Source organism: Felis catus, chromosome B4, assembly GCF_018350175.1.
Source record: "Felis catus isolate Fca126 chromosome B4, F.catus_Fca126_mat1.0, whole genome shotgun sequence".
NCBI classification, from domain to species: Eukaryota; Metazoa; Chordata; class Mammalia; order Carnivora; family Felidae; genus Felis; species Felis catus.
The window spans coordinates 62,850,536-62,867,801 of NC_058374.1; the positions used below are offsets into that span (position 1 = coordinate 62,850,536).

The 17,266-nt window shown below is 40.0% G+C and overlaps 1 long non-coding RNA gene across 3 annotated transcripts in view; it reads right to left on the reverse strand.

The window, feature by feature from the left end:
- Positions 1-11,142: 11,142 nt before the first annotated feature.
- LOC109501512 overlaps positions 11,143-17,266 on the reverse strand; it is a 308,946-nt gene continuing 302,822 nt past the window's right edge. For all 3 annotated transcript variants that reach the window (XR_006600624.1, XR_006600621.1, XR_006600622.1), the window contains exon 9: positions 11,143-15,563. This is a non-coding gene — a long non-coding RNA (uncharacterized LOC109501512). The remainder of the gene's footprint in view (positions 15,564-17,266) is intronic.

Genomic DNA, 17,266 nt, shown 5'->3' on the forward strand with positions numbered 1-17,266 from the left:
TCGGACGCTCAACCGAGCCACTCAGGCGCCCAGTTGGGAAATGTTCTAAGCCAAGTTTCCTCTCTTGGAACATTAAGAAAATAATATGACCTGTCCTACTTTCCAGAGGAGTTGTGCTTGTCACATACTGCAAGATATGTGAAAGCACTTTGAAAATGAAATGATGTAAGTAGAGTTACTATTTTTAGTATTAAAAAAGAAGAGAAGAGAGACAGAGTGGAAAATGGGAAAGGTAACAGCTTTTGAATCAGCCAGTCTGGAGGCTGAATACCAACTGTGCCTCTCTCTACTTGTGTGACTGTGAGAAATTCTCTACTTCTTGGAGCAAAAAATGTCGGGCTTTATAAACCGAAGTTTCCAGGTGTGTGGACACTTCGAATATGTAGGTGAATGTATATGAATGATATGTAAGAAGAAAGGACAGGTGAAATTACTGCATTAATAGCACAGTGAAAGGAAACATACTAATTAACACAGGAAATGCTAAAAAGGAAGTTTTCACTTTGCAGAGCTAAGAATACAATACTTTCGTAAAAGGAAGTTACAGTGGCCCAGGGAAAGTGGGGAAGAAATAAAGGAGCAAAGCTGGATGTGAAGTGAAACTGAAAAGACGTTTCAGGCAGCCAGCTCGAACCTGTGAGGCTGAGCTTCCGGCATCTCAGTAGGAGACAGATCTCAGGGCAGAGTGAAACCACATCAGTTTGAGGCGTGGTAGTCTTTCTCAAACAAATCTCAAATTAGGAAAGCAAAACAAAACTGAGGTGATGTTCTAATGACTCTTGGGACTTAGTCTTGGATGGAAGAGAAGACATGCTTGAGTCTAAACTCCAGATGTATTTCTTGGGTGCCTGTGGGTAAGCTATTGTCTCATGGCTCCACACTCACCTTTCTATAGTCAGCATTGTGATTTTGGGTCTGGGACTCTGTAAACCACATCTCTGTTTGGCCAAATGATTCCATGTTAGGTTCCTTTTGCCAATAGGGGCCACGAGAGAAAGACTGGAAGTCTGAGGAGGAAGAAAGTCTTGCTTGTTTCTGTTTCCTTACTGTGACCTTCCTGCCTATTTTCCTGTTCCTGTGAGTATCATCCCAGGAATGCTTCTTGGCTACATAGTGGCAGTTTCTTCTTGTAATTCTGTAACACTTGCAGATCCAGATTCATTACACCCCCTTGCAGACACCTGCACCAGCCAGTCAGCAACCCCCCTCCTCACATATCTGCCTCCCAGCCCCTTTCTCTGAGCTCAGAGACACCAGAGTCAGCTGAGCAGAGTGCATTCCCCAAAGGATACTCACTCTCACCATGTCCCCTGAACATCGAGCTGGAGGTCTTGGTCACTGCATACTGACAAAAAAAGAAAGAAGAAATACAAAAGAATAATGATCAGGAAAGAAGTAAACTCTTTGCAGATTATATACTTCTTTCTATAGAAATTCCTAACAATATATAAAACAACTACTAGAACTCATGAACTTGTCAGAGGCACAGGATCAATGTTACTATACTCAAACAGTTGTGTTTTTATATACTACAGCAAACGGCATGAATATTCAATTTTAAAATTTTCATATACAATAGCATCAAAACCCTGAGCAGTTACGGTTCTGTCATATAAGATTTAGTGTAAACTTTTGGTCAGGTAACAATAAATGGTGCTGTCTCTCCCATAGCCAGCACACATGGATTGTCTAGGCCTCAGCAGATGGAAGTAGGAATGGGCCTCTCATTACTATACCAAATAACCCACCTGCAGAGTTTCTGCATCCATCTCTACATCTTTAAGCTCTGCCCTCTGGTTTCTAAGAGAGAAATCCTTACAACAATGGTTTCATGGAACTGGAGTTTGAGACCACTATCAGATCATTTTGAGTTCCTCATACCATGAAACAATAGGCAAAGAAGGAAGCTGCTCTGCTGGGTAGCTGATCCGGATTATCAAGAGGGAGCTGGATTCTTGCCTAAAAATGTGAACAGGGAGGATTATTTCTGGAACCCAGGGAATTCTCTCTGATTGCTCTTAATACCATCATTTCCAATAGTAAAAGTGAACTGAAAACTACATCAAGCAATAAAGGAAAGAGTCACTGAAGACTTTTAGGTAATGAGCCCTGACTAGCTGAGGTCCTGGCTGATGGAAACAGAAGCATGGAATGTGTAATGGAAGGAGGAAATTATTAATACCAACCAGCCGCAGCTTTGCGATGAGTTACAAGAATGAAAACGTTGGTGGCTTCACATAGATTCTTGCTTGTAGTTATGTGTGTTTCTATGTATATATTAATTATTTTCTTCTTCTCTTTCTTTTCCATATTTCTTAACATTTTTACTGAAGGTCAAATCTATGATGGGATTGGGATTGGGATTGAAAAGGAGGTATAATTAACATACTCCAGAGATGGCTAGAAATCACAGTATGGGTTTTCCCACCCTGTTGTGTATAGGAAGAAACCATTAAATATCTATTTATATTTATTTTAACCTTGTCTTTTAAAATTTGTTTTATAAGCATATAATGTATTATTAGAAAAATACATATATAATTAATAAACAGATAAACATCCATACATTAGGGGTGTATGCTTAAAAAAGGCATGCTAGGGTATGTGATCAAAAAAAGCTTGGAGATCATCAGGTTAGGGCACAGTAGTTTGGAGATCAGGAATATGGCTTTGCTATCTATGTGTGGGCTACTTAGCTCTGCAAATAGGCTACTCTATCCCAAAATTACAGGCTATGCTCACTCATCCGTTCTGTACCATCTCACCCACGCATGGTACCAGATCAGAAGTTGAGGTGCCTGAGTAGAATACATCTTTCCTGCTTAGACAATGAGTCCACATCACTGGTGTCAGATCTGAAGGCCAGTGCTTACACATCCTAAACAAATGGGTCTACTGTGGTCACCTGACTTGGTTGGTAGTCTCTCAGAGGGCAGTGATCTGGTTTGTTGATAGTTAACTCTTACTCTCACATTCTATCTAGCAGAAATATCTGCAAATGACACCTTGAAACTCCACCAGTACAATGATGTGTGTTGTTCACAAAGGTCCTGAAGAATTATACAATCCTACTCTCCCTTGACAATCAAGCCACAAGAGTATAAATTATGCTCACTTTGGGGTATTCTTAGAGCAGTGTAGCATTCTGTTACCAAAAATATTTCATTAACTAAAATGCTTCCTCTAGCCAAGCCTGAAAATCAGTTTGTACTGTGTTTCTTTTGTTCTATCATCCATCCAATTCCTCCATCCATGTTCTCACTCGCTGCGCCTGTATTTACCTACTGAGTGAACAGGCAAAACTTACAGATGAAGAGAATGTCAAAGTCTTCATTTTCCTTATGCATTAAAATTGGGAATCGAACTCAAGTGACCTTAAAACTCTAACAGAATTAGAGACCTGTGACAAGCGTTGATCCTCAGCATTCTAAGTTCTTTCTAGTTGATCAAGTCAGCTAAACTCCCTCCCAAAAAGAATCTCAAGATCCCTTTCTCTCAACCTGTTCCCTTCCTGCCCAAGTCTCCCTTTTAAAATGTTACTGGATCCAGGGGCGCCTGGGTGGTTCAGTTGGCTGAGGAGATCTCATGGTTGTGAAATTGAGCCCTGCATCAGGGTCTGCGTTGGGTGTGGAGCCTGCTTAGGATTTTCTCTCTCTCTCCTTCTGCCCCTCCCCCACATCAAAAAAGAAATGTCACTGGATCCAGAAATATCCTAACAATCATTACCTGTTGGCTACTGGGTCACCACGACAATGAGAAGCTGCTTTGTCTCCGGAGCTGCCCAGCAGCATGTCTGACGATGGAGGACCCCTTTTATTTCTACAGACAAAATGTCTCTCTCTTGAAAACAATTGATATTCTTGACAGACTGTGAATTGTAGAAGTCTTGCTCAGAAGGAAAGCTGTCAAGGGAAGAAACACTTCCTTTCTTGATCGTTTGGATAATAGAGAGCAGAGATTTTTTTTAAGGGAAACCAAAAGATGTTTCAGGTGACCCCAAATCAGAGAGGAATTTTCCTTGTTGATAAAACGAGGCACATTCATCTAAATGGCTGCCAGCACACAAACACATCCACACAGGGTTACATGCCTTAACATTTATCTTACTAATTAGACAGCAATCTCACATCCAAGAAGCCACTCAGAAGTGGGACTCTTCCCAAGTCTTTTAAATAAATCTCACTTGCAAAAACTCCTTCTGTTCCACATTTCTGAAATAAAGTTATTTGAATGCTACTATGTCTTTGTCATATGTCCATTATTTTAATTGTCTTCAGTCTCCTAGTCCACCAGTGTCGATATTTTTCCTCATCTCCAGGCCAGGCATAAAACTTCTTAAATCCAATCACTGATACTGCTGACTAACCAATGAACTGTACTCGTGGATCAACCAGTATTTCCTTTAGCCTTTACTCACTAAAACACTGCGATTGCCAATGTGAAGTTCCTTTCTACAGATAGGATTTGGAGTTTCTTCACCTGGACCAAGAACTAGGGAAGAAAGACTGAGGAGAAAAGACCATAGATTATAGCGCAAAGTCACTTGAACTGCTGCATTTAGGCCAGAGTAGCTTTCACAGTGATTTTTTTTTTAAGAGGAGGGTTGTTTCCTTTTATGTTTGAAAAGAAAAACTGTATGGGTGGGATAGGATTTTAATGGATATTTATGCTTTATAGTTAAAACGGATCACGTCATACTGAGACCCCTCACCACCCTCTAAACCCGCAGCATAAGAGCGTTCTTTTAAACAGGATGGAAAGTAAACAGTTATGTGAGCACTGCCATCTGGATAGGCTCTGGTGCTAACTTTCAAACTCCGCTTAGCATCCTCTAAAAGATACTTGAAATGCATTCACATGATTCTGAGTAAGTGCTGTGGGAGTCTGAAGGATTTCAGCAGTTCTTCCTCTCTCAGTCAGCAAGAATTTTCTGCTAAAGATCTCCAATTACTTTAGTACTTTGCAAACACTGTGAATGAAAGCACATCAGCGCTACCCACAAGCAAGCTGCTTTCAGAAAGCTTCCTCAGCGAGCACTGGGCTATCTGCTTACTGTGCACACAGTCTCCAAGGGTCCTGATGCCCGATGGCCTTGATGTCCTCCTGGAAGAGGACAGGAGAACCAGACCTCAGTGGCTCTGGTTTCAGTCCACTGTCCCAAGGAGTTCAAAGATTGGTTATGGAGATGTCACCTGAATGGGAAAGCAACCAGTTGGCTTATAGAGAGGTTTTTGATTAGAAATCTTTAAAAACAACAATAAACCCACTTCAGTTCACAAAACAAACCACTGAAATCCAGTAGGGGATGTCTTGATTTAAATACCTAGGAGGTTCTGAAAAATTAGGTCCTTTCATACACAGTGGTAAGACAGTGTATTGGAACAACTATTCTGATAAAAATGTTTCAAAAATTTAATTGTGTACATCACTTGACTAAATAATATCTTTTCTGGGAATTTATCCTAAGAGTACAATCACACAAGTATGCAGAGACATATGTATAAAAGTGTTTATTGTGGTATTGTTATTGGAAACAATTTGAATGCTCATATTGGGTACTTCATAAATAAAGGATAACACATATTTACAAGGGATTATCTAACCATTAAAATAGTTATGGTACTCATATGGAATAAGATGCTCATGATACATTTTTAGGTGGTAAAGGTAGATGATATGTAGAGTATGAGTCAAAATATGTGTATTTTTTAGTGTGTAGATAAAAAATTGAATGAGCTCTTCTTGGGTTCCCCATTTTTGGTACCAAATTCTGCATGAGTCACAATTCAACAAGAGAAATAGAATCAGAAGGATATGTCTATCTATCTATATCTATATCTATATCTATATCTATATCTATATCTGTATCTATAATCTATATCTACCTACCTACCTATAATTAGAGATATTTGTTACAGGACTTGGTTTATACAATTCCAGGGGCCAGTGAAGCAGTATCTGTAAGGCTGTGTGTCTGTGTCTGGTGCTGGATCTTGAAGTTCACATGACAGAGTCAGGAAGGGAATTTCACACATAGGCTGGAACCTCATGAGGGTTAACTGAAACCTGTGTCTATTGTAGTTGCCTCTCTTCTTGGTGATGAGTGTAGCCCTCAAAACAAACAAACAAACAAACAAACAAACAAACAAACAAACAAACAAACAAAAACAAGACAGGATTCAGGGGAAGGCAGAGGCAAGCTTAGCTGCTGCCTCATGGCAATCAGGTGAGTCAGCAGATCAGCAGCAACGTGTGTCAGTTACAAAACGGCTGCTGCCTCCCTTCTGCCTACCAAAAATTTTGCAAGGATCTCCTGTGTGATCTACGCTGTCGACAAATATACAAGAAAAATTCTTGGAGATGTAGTTCAGACTAGCCAAGTTGACACATTGCAAAGCCATCACAGAGGCCAAGTCGGGATGTAGCTGGGACTGAGAACCCAAGGGCTGCCTGCTCTCTGACGCCACCCCCCCCCCAAGATTCAGGCTCATTTGTTCACCCAGGCCTGGGTAGGTAAGAATTGCTTACATAGTTTACATGGTTTTCTTCCTTCCCACGGCAGGATTTAGCATCCAGAAGTTAAAAAGATAAGATGTCACTGTTTTGGAGAATGACTCAATACAAATCACGACAAGAGTGTGTGCTTGTCCCAAGTGTATTACATATATTTATTCATTTAGTTCTGACATCAAATTGATACTAAAGATGAAATTGAAATACAAAGGGTTAAGCACCTGGCTGGCAAGCACACAGGTGAAAAGGGGCAGAGTCAAGATTTCAACCTTAGCGCTCCGGTTCTAATCCTATGTACTTAATCATTATGCTGTACTTGTTCCTCTTAGATAGCTACATTACCTACAAATTGGTGTCTGCTGTGAAAACCCTAAAACACTGCAGAATTCTTAAGAATCTAATGAAGTATACTGTATTCTGTTTACTAAACAGGGAAAAATAGTTCATAGATTTCTCCAGAACTGTTGTGTTAAATAAAGTACAAGATGTGAAATAGCCAAATCATAAATTCTCATACAAATACAAAATGAACACCTGTTAAATATTTTATTTAATTCATGGATTAGTGAGGAAACCAGTACGATATTAAAACTGATTCAAAGGAGTGGCTGATTTACAGATATTTTTAATTCTCTGGTGGACAAAATTCATTTGCATCGCTATAAACAGGAATCTTTCGCTTTTCAGGGGACAAGAAATGTTTGCATTGTTATTAGTTTTCCACATGAGTAGAATTCTATCGCTACAGATTTGCAAATAGCCTTGTCAAAGACAGTCAAATATGCACATCCCATAGAGTCAGAGAATCCCTGGAGGGTCTGCTAGACAATCCCACATTCACCTAACAAACACTTTAGTAATCTCTCCTGCCCATTTCCAAGGCTTTAACAACTTTCCTGACAACTGAAATATAAAAATTCTTTACTGAATTAATTGAGCCATCATAAAACATTCTAGCTACTTCAGGGGCAACAGGGTGGCTCAGTTGGTTAAGCGTCCAACTCTTGATTTTGGATCAGGTCATGATCTCATGGTTCATGGGATTGAGCCCTATGTAGGGCTCCGAGGTGACAGCATGGAGCCTGCTTGGGATTCTCCAGCTCTCCCCCTCTCTCTCTGCCCCTCCCCCTCCTCTCAAAATAAGTAAATAAACTTAAAAAAACATTCTAGTTACTTCAAATTGTATTTTAGCTGACACATTTCCTAAGGATCCTTTCTTTTCTAGAATTCTATGATTCTAAGAAAGTGGATATTTCCTGATTAGATATTATAAGAATAAGATTACAGTAATTTTATTTTCCTATTTTTGTGGGTATTATAATTTTGGGAGTAAGGGGACTTTTTTAACAAAAAAGTTTTACCAAGGATAATTGTCAAAAACAGGTGAGGAAAGAAATGCAAGAAGAATTAATTTTAAAAACTGAAAAAATGAGAATAAGAAAGATAGAACAGGCATAGGAACAAATACATGGATAATTTCTTTAAGTCACGTAGTGGACTGTGGTCTATAGGTACTCCACGCAGACACTCTGTATTTATTTACTCACCAAGAATCTTAAAACCATTGACTCGATGTCGTGGAATCCTAAGTAACTAACCCAGAGAAGTTTTCCTGGTCTGGGATCGGTGGGAAAGTAAATGTTCTAAGATTCCAATTGGGACACTTAAAAGGAACGCTTACTTTTGTCTGATTATAAAAAGGCAGAGAAGAACACAACATGCAAGATTAAAAACAAAAAACAAAGTTCCAGAAGGAAGAATGCTTCCATGGGGTTCCTTCTGAAAGGACAGCCCTGAGACAGTAGGAGAAGCGGAATTGTTAAACACTAGAAGGCAGCCTTTCTGTGTGTGCTGTGGGACATAGGCGTCTGTGTCTTGTGAGGAAACCAGTTACACAGGGGGCTGTGTGAATTGAGACCATGAACCCAATTCTCCCTTGGAGCCACAGGAAAGGGGAAGGGCCTATTTGGAAGAGCTCACTCACCTGAGTACACTCACTGGCACCCTACCGGTATCACTTCAGCCTTCGATTGCCCTCGGAATAGTTCAATGCTGAGAGTGTTGGGCCATTATTCTCAAAAGACTCAACTCCTGGTAAGATGGCCATTAGATAAAGTATTCTTCCTTGAGGGTGCTTTAATCTCTCTCATTACGTGGTGAGCAGGATTTGGAATTGCTTAGCCCATAAATTCATTTAATCTAATTTGTTACATAAAGCATCAGAATTAACTTCCAGATTAACATTGTGGCTGTAGGCATGTTCATGCAAGGCTTCCTGCTGAGCACCGGGCCAGTCACCAGAAGAGGGGCCACACCCTCAAGTTGCCGAAATTTTAGTTAAGCAATACAACAAGCATACATAGAAAAAGGCCCATATCTCAGGACTCAGGGACTCAGGGACTTGGGTTCTAGTTTTGGATCTAGCTCTGAGGAAACGTTTGAGTTTAGCATGTTACCATATTAGTCGATCTGTAAGTAAAAAGAGGGGACAATACAATTCCTGAGATCTCTTCTACCTCCCTTGAACAACACAGGCTTGAACTACATCGGTCCACTTATATATGGAATTTTTTCCAATAAACACAGTACAGCACTACAGGTGTATTTTCTCTTATGATTTTCTCAATAACATTGTCTTTACTCCAGCTTAATTTATTGTAAGAATACAATATATAATACACACAACATACGAAATATGTGTTAATCAACTTTATGTTATTGGTAAGGCTTCTAGTCAACAGTAGGCTATGAGCAGTTAAGTTTTGAGTCAAAGCTACACCTGTATTTTCAACTGTGTGGGGGCTTGGCACCCCGACCCCTATGTTGTTCAAGGGTCAGCTGTGCTTAATTCTTTTTCATGAATATGGATTCATATATATAGAATAAATAGAGCTGAAAGCATAAAAAACAAAGTGTTCAGAATCATGGATTTGTCAGGACAGAGTCAGATGTAGAATTAGGAGTAGCAGTAGTGTAGTGACTAACATTGATTGTGCACTTACAATGGGCCAAGCACTGAGTTTACCACTTTAAAGCATATCTCATGTAAGCGTTGAAACAATTCTATGAAGCATGTCATGTTGGTAGGCTCACTTTACCGATAAAGAAATTGAGGCATCAAGCGTTAAAGTCCATAGATTACATAGTTTGGGTATTGGGTCACATATCTAGTAGAAATTTTTAAAGTGGAGATAAAATCTTTGGGAGGGGTGCCTGGGTGGCTCAGTTGGTTGAGCTTCTGACTCCTGATTTTGGCTCAGGTCATGACCCCCAGGGTTGTGAGTTTGAGCCCTGTGTGGGGCTCTGCACTGAAGTGTGGAGACTGCTTGGGATTCTCTCTCTTCTTCTCTTAAAATAAATAAGTTTTGGGAGGGGTACCTGGGTGGCTCAGTCAGCTGAATGTCTGACTCTTGATTTTGGCTTAGGTCATAATCTCACAGTTTGTGGGACTGTGAGATCATGACCTAAGTGCCGGATCGGGCTCCATACTGACTCAGTGCAGAGTCTGCTTGAAATTCTCTCTCTTTCTCTCTTTCTGCCCATTCCCTGTTCGTGCTGTCTAAATAAATAAATAAATAAATAAATAAATAAATAAATAAATAAAATTTTTAAAGTTTGGGGAGATAATTTTTAAAGTTTGGGGAGATAATTTTAAACTTTGGGGAGAAGTCACATTCAGTAGGAATAGGGGATACACACTCCCTAAATAGGTTGCAAAACCAATTATTTCACCCCATGTCCACTGCTAAGACCCTGCTTCAAGACATCATCATCCCTGCTGGGGCTCCGGCAGTAAACTCCGAACAGCCAACCCCATGGTTTCTCTTGGCACACCCACCACAAGGCAACTTCCACACTGTAGCCAGAGTGGGCTTTCCATATGATGAGTCTCATGTTGTCCTTCCCTCAACAGATATTTGCTCATGAATACAAGAAAAGTACAGTGAAGTCCATCCATGCCAGAGAACTGATGGTTGGAAAAAGCAGAGGCAAGGTGGAGGAGAGAGAGACAGAGAGAAAGAGAGAGATAGAGGGAGAGAGAGAAGCACGGAAGCTGACCCAGGAAATGGCATGATTGAGAAAAAGTATCTCCAGAAGTTGTGTATGGAACACCCTGGCAAAGACAGACAGCAGGGAGATGGTGGCTGCCTTCCAGGGTGGGGCTGATGACAGCGGCCAGGGTGGGAGTGTGCAACTTGACAGAGGGGCCCATGCCAGGAAACATTCTTGGGAAACCATCCAGGGGGTTGGGGTAGGGCTAAGTGAAAGGAAAAGGGAAACAGAAAGCTTAACCATGATTCATGAGCCTTAGGGACATCATTGGTGGGAAACAAAGCAGAATGATCGTGGTGTATTATTTCTTTAGCATGTTAACTATAAGGAATTTCAAAGGAATCTACTTGTAATAAACCCCGATTTTGTCAAGCTCTTCTACATCTATGTTTCTAACAGAACCAAAACATTTGTCTAGAAATCCTTTATAACAAAAGAAACTTTAATGATAAAATTTCTAGAGCTCATAGATGATGAAAATCTTTGCAGAATGTATCATATGTTTAATTATTTCAGTAACTTCAGATTATATCCATCATTTTATATTATACATTTATATTATACATATCCTCATGGTATAAATCTTTGCCCCTATTTAATCGTCATAATATAATATTTAACTGTGCCAATATGAATGATAGCTTCACTTAACTTTAACTGATGAATTATATAAGAATTTTTGGGAAAGCACTTCTAACACATAAAGCATATTTTTTTAATTCCCAATTTACTGGGCCCAGAAAAGGAAATGTATAATGTTTCGTTCACTACTGCTATCTATTTTAGGTCAGGAGACAGCTCAGAAAAACAAATATCACTTGAATCTTACATCTGACTAGGCAAATCTACACTTTCCAATATGGATTATTTTTGGTCCAGTGAGTTTTGTTTCAATTCTTTTTCTGCTATGTCTAGTTTCACAATGTGATTAATGACTGAACTTTTCTTGTCTTCCCCACGGTTGCCTTGAGAATTTGCAGCATTAGATTTACTCATTTACTATAAGAGCAAAACAGAGATGTGATATCCAATGTAAATGCTGCTGTCAGAAGTGCACATATATTCATCATTAACTATGTTTTAATCATTTTTCACGATAACCCACAAAACAGTTTTATATGGCACACACACTTTTTACCCATACTTTTTAAGTAAAAATAGTGCTAATGAAAAGTGTCAGATTAACATTACAAATTAAACCCTCTCTCTAGATTAAAGGCACCAGAATGGCTGACCATGGTCCTCTTTCTACAATATAGTCTCAGTTCTCAGAAGAGCTACTCTAAAAAATAAGAGTAATTTTCACAGACAGAAAAAAAAAAACAATTAACTTGAAATTTCAATCTTAAAATTGAATATTGACAGCACATTTTTTCAAATAATCAACCTGAGAAACCACCAGACATTTCTCCTCTGAATTCCCTTCCAACCCACTGGAATTTTCTCTGAATCTTAAAGGACGGTTGCTTGTGGAAAGTCCTGACTTACAGAGTTAGCATATTCAAAAACTCATTCTTGCTGTTTGAAACTACAGACCTGTGCAATGGGACTACGCTGTCATCCTGAAATGAAAAATCCATTTCTTCCTGGCTTTTGGGACACCGAAAAATGGCAGCCTAATCTGGATTCTTTGCACATTTCAAGAGGCTGTGGGGAGAATGTCCAGAGCAGGTATTGGAGTCCAACAGGCCTAAATTCTTATCCTGATACAGTAATTTGTTAGTCAAGTTGCCCTCACTCTCTGCCTCCAATTCTATGATCCAAATACTCAGAACATTTTACATTTATTTTAATCACCTAGGTCCTCTCTCATTTCCAAGCTTGCAGCATGTTTTTCAGTATATTTTCCTGGACTACACTTTCTGTCCCCTTTTAGCTAAACTAGTAACACTTGTCCTTCAAGTCTCAGTTTAAAGGTCACTTATTTCCTCAGCAAGGCCTTCTCTGCCCACCAGATTAGATTCCCTCTGATATATATTTCCATAACTTCCTGTCTATAACAAAAGCAAGCATCATATCATACTGTAAAGTACTTCTTTAATAATGCAATATCTGCCTTCTTGAGATTATAAATTCCGTAAGGGTAGGGACTGTCTGACCTTAGGGCTTAGTATAGCACCTGGATGGGAACAGGGGTTTAATAAATATCTGTCGAGTGAATGGATGAATGAAAGGTGTCTGTGTAATAGAAACCTAGTTACTCATCACTTTGAGTTTCTGTGTGGGCACTTCCAAGAATTAAAAGAGCTGATGTACATAGAGTATATAGCTCCAAAAATCAGGAGCTTATTAAATGGAAGCTGTCTTTATCAGAGTAGTTTAAGCACTTAGGGCCATGGTGTGAAAGATAATAGCAAGTTGAAGAGGCTGCTGGAGCCCAACAGAGGCCACTTCAGAATGCCCCAGCTCAGAGTCTTGAGAGCACATTTCTCCATGAAATGCCAAGATTGACTGCCATGGCAACCAAAGAAAGCAAATGTTGCCGCCCCATTGGTTTAGGACTATTTCTTAATGTTGCTTTTGGTGTAGAATCCCACTTTTCAGTTAAAACACAGTAAGAAACACAAACCTAAGCCTAAGGTCATAGGATTATTGATATCGTAGTGAAGTGTTTGCTTGTCATGTCCCCTCACAGAAGGGAAGTGGCTAAAAGGCAGGGATTGTATCTTTCTTGTTTGGACAGAACACCTAGTCCAGACGTTTCCATAGAGTGAAGACTCACATCCTTGTGAAGTAAAATTATTAAAGTAATTTTGGCTTCCATAAGACACCTTCAGATTTTACGTGAAATTCAGGATGATATTTGTAGAAGTCTACTGACTGCCTCCATTCAAGTGCTCTGCTAGTTTCTAGAATTCAAAATTAATTTCCTAGGATTTCAAAATTAAGCTTGTTATTTCTATCAACCCAAACTCCTTTCCCTATCATCTAATATATTCCAGGGGTATCATCATCATCATCATCATCATCATAATCATCATCATCATCAGCTTTAAAGTTATTTTTGAGTTTCCCTTTGCTGAAATAGAGCTTCTATCTCCAATCTGTCACAGAATCAGTGATTTCTCTTTATTGATTCGGGATGTCACTTCAGGGTTTCATTGCTAACTTCCCAGAAAATATCTTCATGACCAGTTTCCTCAGCATTGCAACTGTTAATCTTCCTAAATTAATATTCATGAATATTCATAAATATTAAGACCTTATATGCCTTCCTACTCACTAACACATTAGGAATAGACCATTTCTTGGGGTTCAAATAGCCTGCCTCCAATAGTTGATTTATCATCTTTATCCATTATTTCCTCACTGCTTCAGTAAGGCCCATTTGAACCCTGATTGCTTTCCCTCACCCCTCACATAAACACATAAGCCAGGTTCATTTATGAAATGCCTTCTCCCTTCTTCCTTAATCAAATCTTACTTAAATCATTCTTGGAGGCCTAATTAAAGTTTTTATCTCTTTCATGACCCCTCTAAATCCCACACTGTAGTTGCATTGTTGGTATAGTCATTGCCACAAAAATAGCAATTAAATATTCCCTGTTTTTTTCTATATTCTTCCTTTCCACAAACATTTCAAATATACATGCACATGTGTCAATGATTTGGGCAGATGAGTAAGACCAACAAGACAAAGAGCCTGCTCTTAAGATATACTGACATGGATATATGCTGTATTATCCGCCTGGAATAGCATCGTCTTCGTACACAGCCCTTCTGGGAAATGTTCCTTTATCCACTGAACCAATCAAAGGGAGGGACCATTGTCTTATGGAACCTACTCTCTGATAACCAATGCTGATTATCCCTGGATACATATGAGATTGCACTTGGGACAGACACAGTAAGGAAGCTTTTCCTTCCTTCCTTCCTTCCTTCCTTCCTTCCTTCCTTCCTTCCTTCCTTCCTTCCTTCCTTTTTTAGAAAGAAAGGGAGAGAGAGTGTGTGTGTGTGAGTGGGGAAGAGGGGCACAGGGGGAGGAAGGGAGAGAGGTGGAGGGAGGGAGGGAGGGAGGCAGAGGGAGAGAGACAGAGAGAGAGAAAGAGAGAGAGGGAGAATCTTAAGTAGGTTTCATACTTGGTGTGGAGCTCAATTCAGGGGTCAATCCCATGACCCCATGCTCATGACCTGAGCCAAAATCAAAAGTTGCACGCTCAACCGACTGAGCCACCCAGGCACCCCAAGAAGTTTATGTTTCTAGCCACAGTTAATTGGAACTGGGTGGAAACCTTACACAAGGTTTGATCAGTTGGAGTCCTTGTTGGACATTATGAATCTCACCATAGAGAACAAATTTCAGCCCATTCTGATGGTGATGTTGTGTGATGTGAAAGCCATGTGCCAAGAGCCATCAGCAGCTGCATTCCTGATGATGGAGAATCCAGGCTGACTGAAGGCTGAATTTTCACGGGTGTGTGCTCAGGACCAATTGCAGTTCCTGGTATACAGTACTCAATACATGTTGGACACATGGTGTCCAATATCAACTTAATGTCCATTTTATGCACAACACTACATTAGGCATTGTGAGGAAGAAACAGAAAAAATGGAATAAAGATTAACATACACTAATAGGTTTGATAATCATGTCATGACTCTTTTTAAATTTTTATTTTTTTTAAGTTTATTTATTTTGAGGGGGGGGCACAAGTGGGAGAATGGCAAAGAGAGGGAGAGAGACAGAATCTCAGGCAGGCTCAGTGCTATCAGTGCAGAGCCCGATGCAGGGCTCAAACTCATGAACTGTGAAATCATGACCTGAGCTGAGACCGGGAGTCAAGAAACCTACGGACTGTACCACCCAGGCACCCCATCATGCGGTGATTCTTTTCTCCATGTTCTCATAAGGAAATAGAGGCTCAGATGGTTAGATGACTTGCCTGAACTTAATACAGGTGGCAAATGGCAGACTCACATGGAGCTGGGGCTCACCGTTCTGTCTGGTCCTCAGTCTATGCTTTCTCCATGACACAATGGTTCCTGTCTTCTCAAAGCTTACAGATTTGTTAGGAAGATGAAACATATAAACATTAATTAACTTGAGAATTGGGTATGTTTACTGATCAAACAGATGCCATTTAAGTTTAGGATGAAGCTTGGTTGGAAACTCAGCATGTCTCAGGACCTACCACAACTGCAGACAGTAACTTGATCAGATCTGGGGTTAGATGATTGGTTTTGGCAGTACTAATTAATAAGGCCTGCCAAAAATATAATTGTAAACAGAAAAAACTTCTGACTGTAATACAAAAAGAAGGTAATATAATATATCCTGGTATTCATTCAGATTTGGGCTGTTTCCAGGATGGCCAGAAAAGTGATAATAAAGAGGTGTTCATTATAGCTGGGGTTTCTGGCAAAACTGTCACCACATTTCTCTCTGGAACACATTATACTCTTGGTTTTGTTGTTGTTGTTGTTGTTGTTGTTGTTTGTTTGTTTGTTTTTTTGCCTCATGTGGTCTATCCTTATTTCATTACCAACCTTTGTAGATAGCATGTGTGTATGTCTAATTTTGTCTCATTTACAAATTCAGTTCAATTTATATTCATGTGATTTTCAGGCTCTCCCTTTCTGCTATGACTTAAGCCATAATCTGTGGGAAATGAAGGTGAACACTGGCGTGAAGAGAATCAGTGTCAGAGGAGAAACAGTTGCTTTGATACTAACATCAGAGGAAATGGGGAGAATTGCTTGGGGTTTCTCTTCTCCAGGCTTCCTTCAGGAAAAGACAGGCTGGGGTTGGGGGATAAAAAAGGGACCAGTCCAGCTATAGGCATGGTATTTGTATCAGTCAGGGTTCTTTGGTTGTGAGCAATAGAACCAGTTCTGACTATCATGTAAGAAGGAAATATATTGGTAGGACAATGGGTAGCTTTTGGGATGATTAGAGAGGGTAGAGAGCAAGCCTTATGAAGAGATGGGAGCCAGGACAACACCAGCAATGACTGAGCATCTGCATTTTCATTTCTGTCTTTGCAACATGGCATTCAAGATTCAAAGTCCCGGGAAGACCCAAACTGTGCTATATGAGTCACTCTCCTACCCTTGGCTAGGTGAGGCCAGGGCACTTTATTTAAAAGACTAGTAGTGTCATCAAAAGAAAAGAATAGATGCTGCATCGCAGGAAAGTGATAAATACCCACTGCTTCCCCTTGTCCAGCCCAGCTCTCCTTATGGCCCAGCTCAGAGCTGTTCTCAGAGGCATCACCCAAAGACCAAAGTTTGCACTGAACCTGCGAGATGGTAATGCCTGCTTTGCCTTTCCCTCTGTGCGTAGATTGGAGATGTCCTGAACACCCTGTAGACCTGTCACAATCCCATGACTGTCCTGATTCTGTGGAATAAGGGTTAGCAGCTCTGAATTTTTCTGTCTCCTGCAAGTAACGGAAACTACTCATTCTGTCAGTTGTACATTGTCAATACAAAAAGAATTTCTGGTTTTCTATTCCATTCTCCTGCTCTAAGAGACCTGCACGTGATGGTCAATATAGCTGTGTACCAAAGATAGAGTCATTTCAACGCATGTAAAATGACAGTTTTATTTTTTTTTAATTTTTTTTTCAATGTTTATTTATTTTTGGGACAGAGAGAGACAGAGCATGAACGGGGGAGGGGCAGAGAGAGAGGGAGACACAGAATCGGAAACAGGCTCCAGGCTCTGAGCCATCAGCCCAGAGCCTGACGCGGGGCTCGA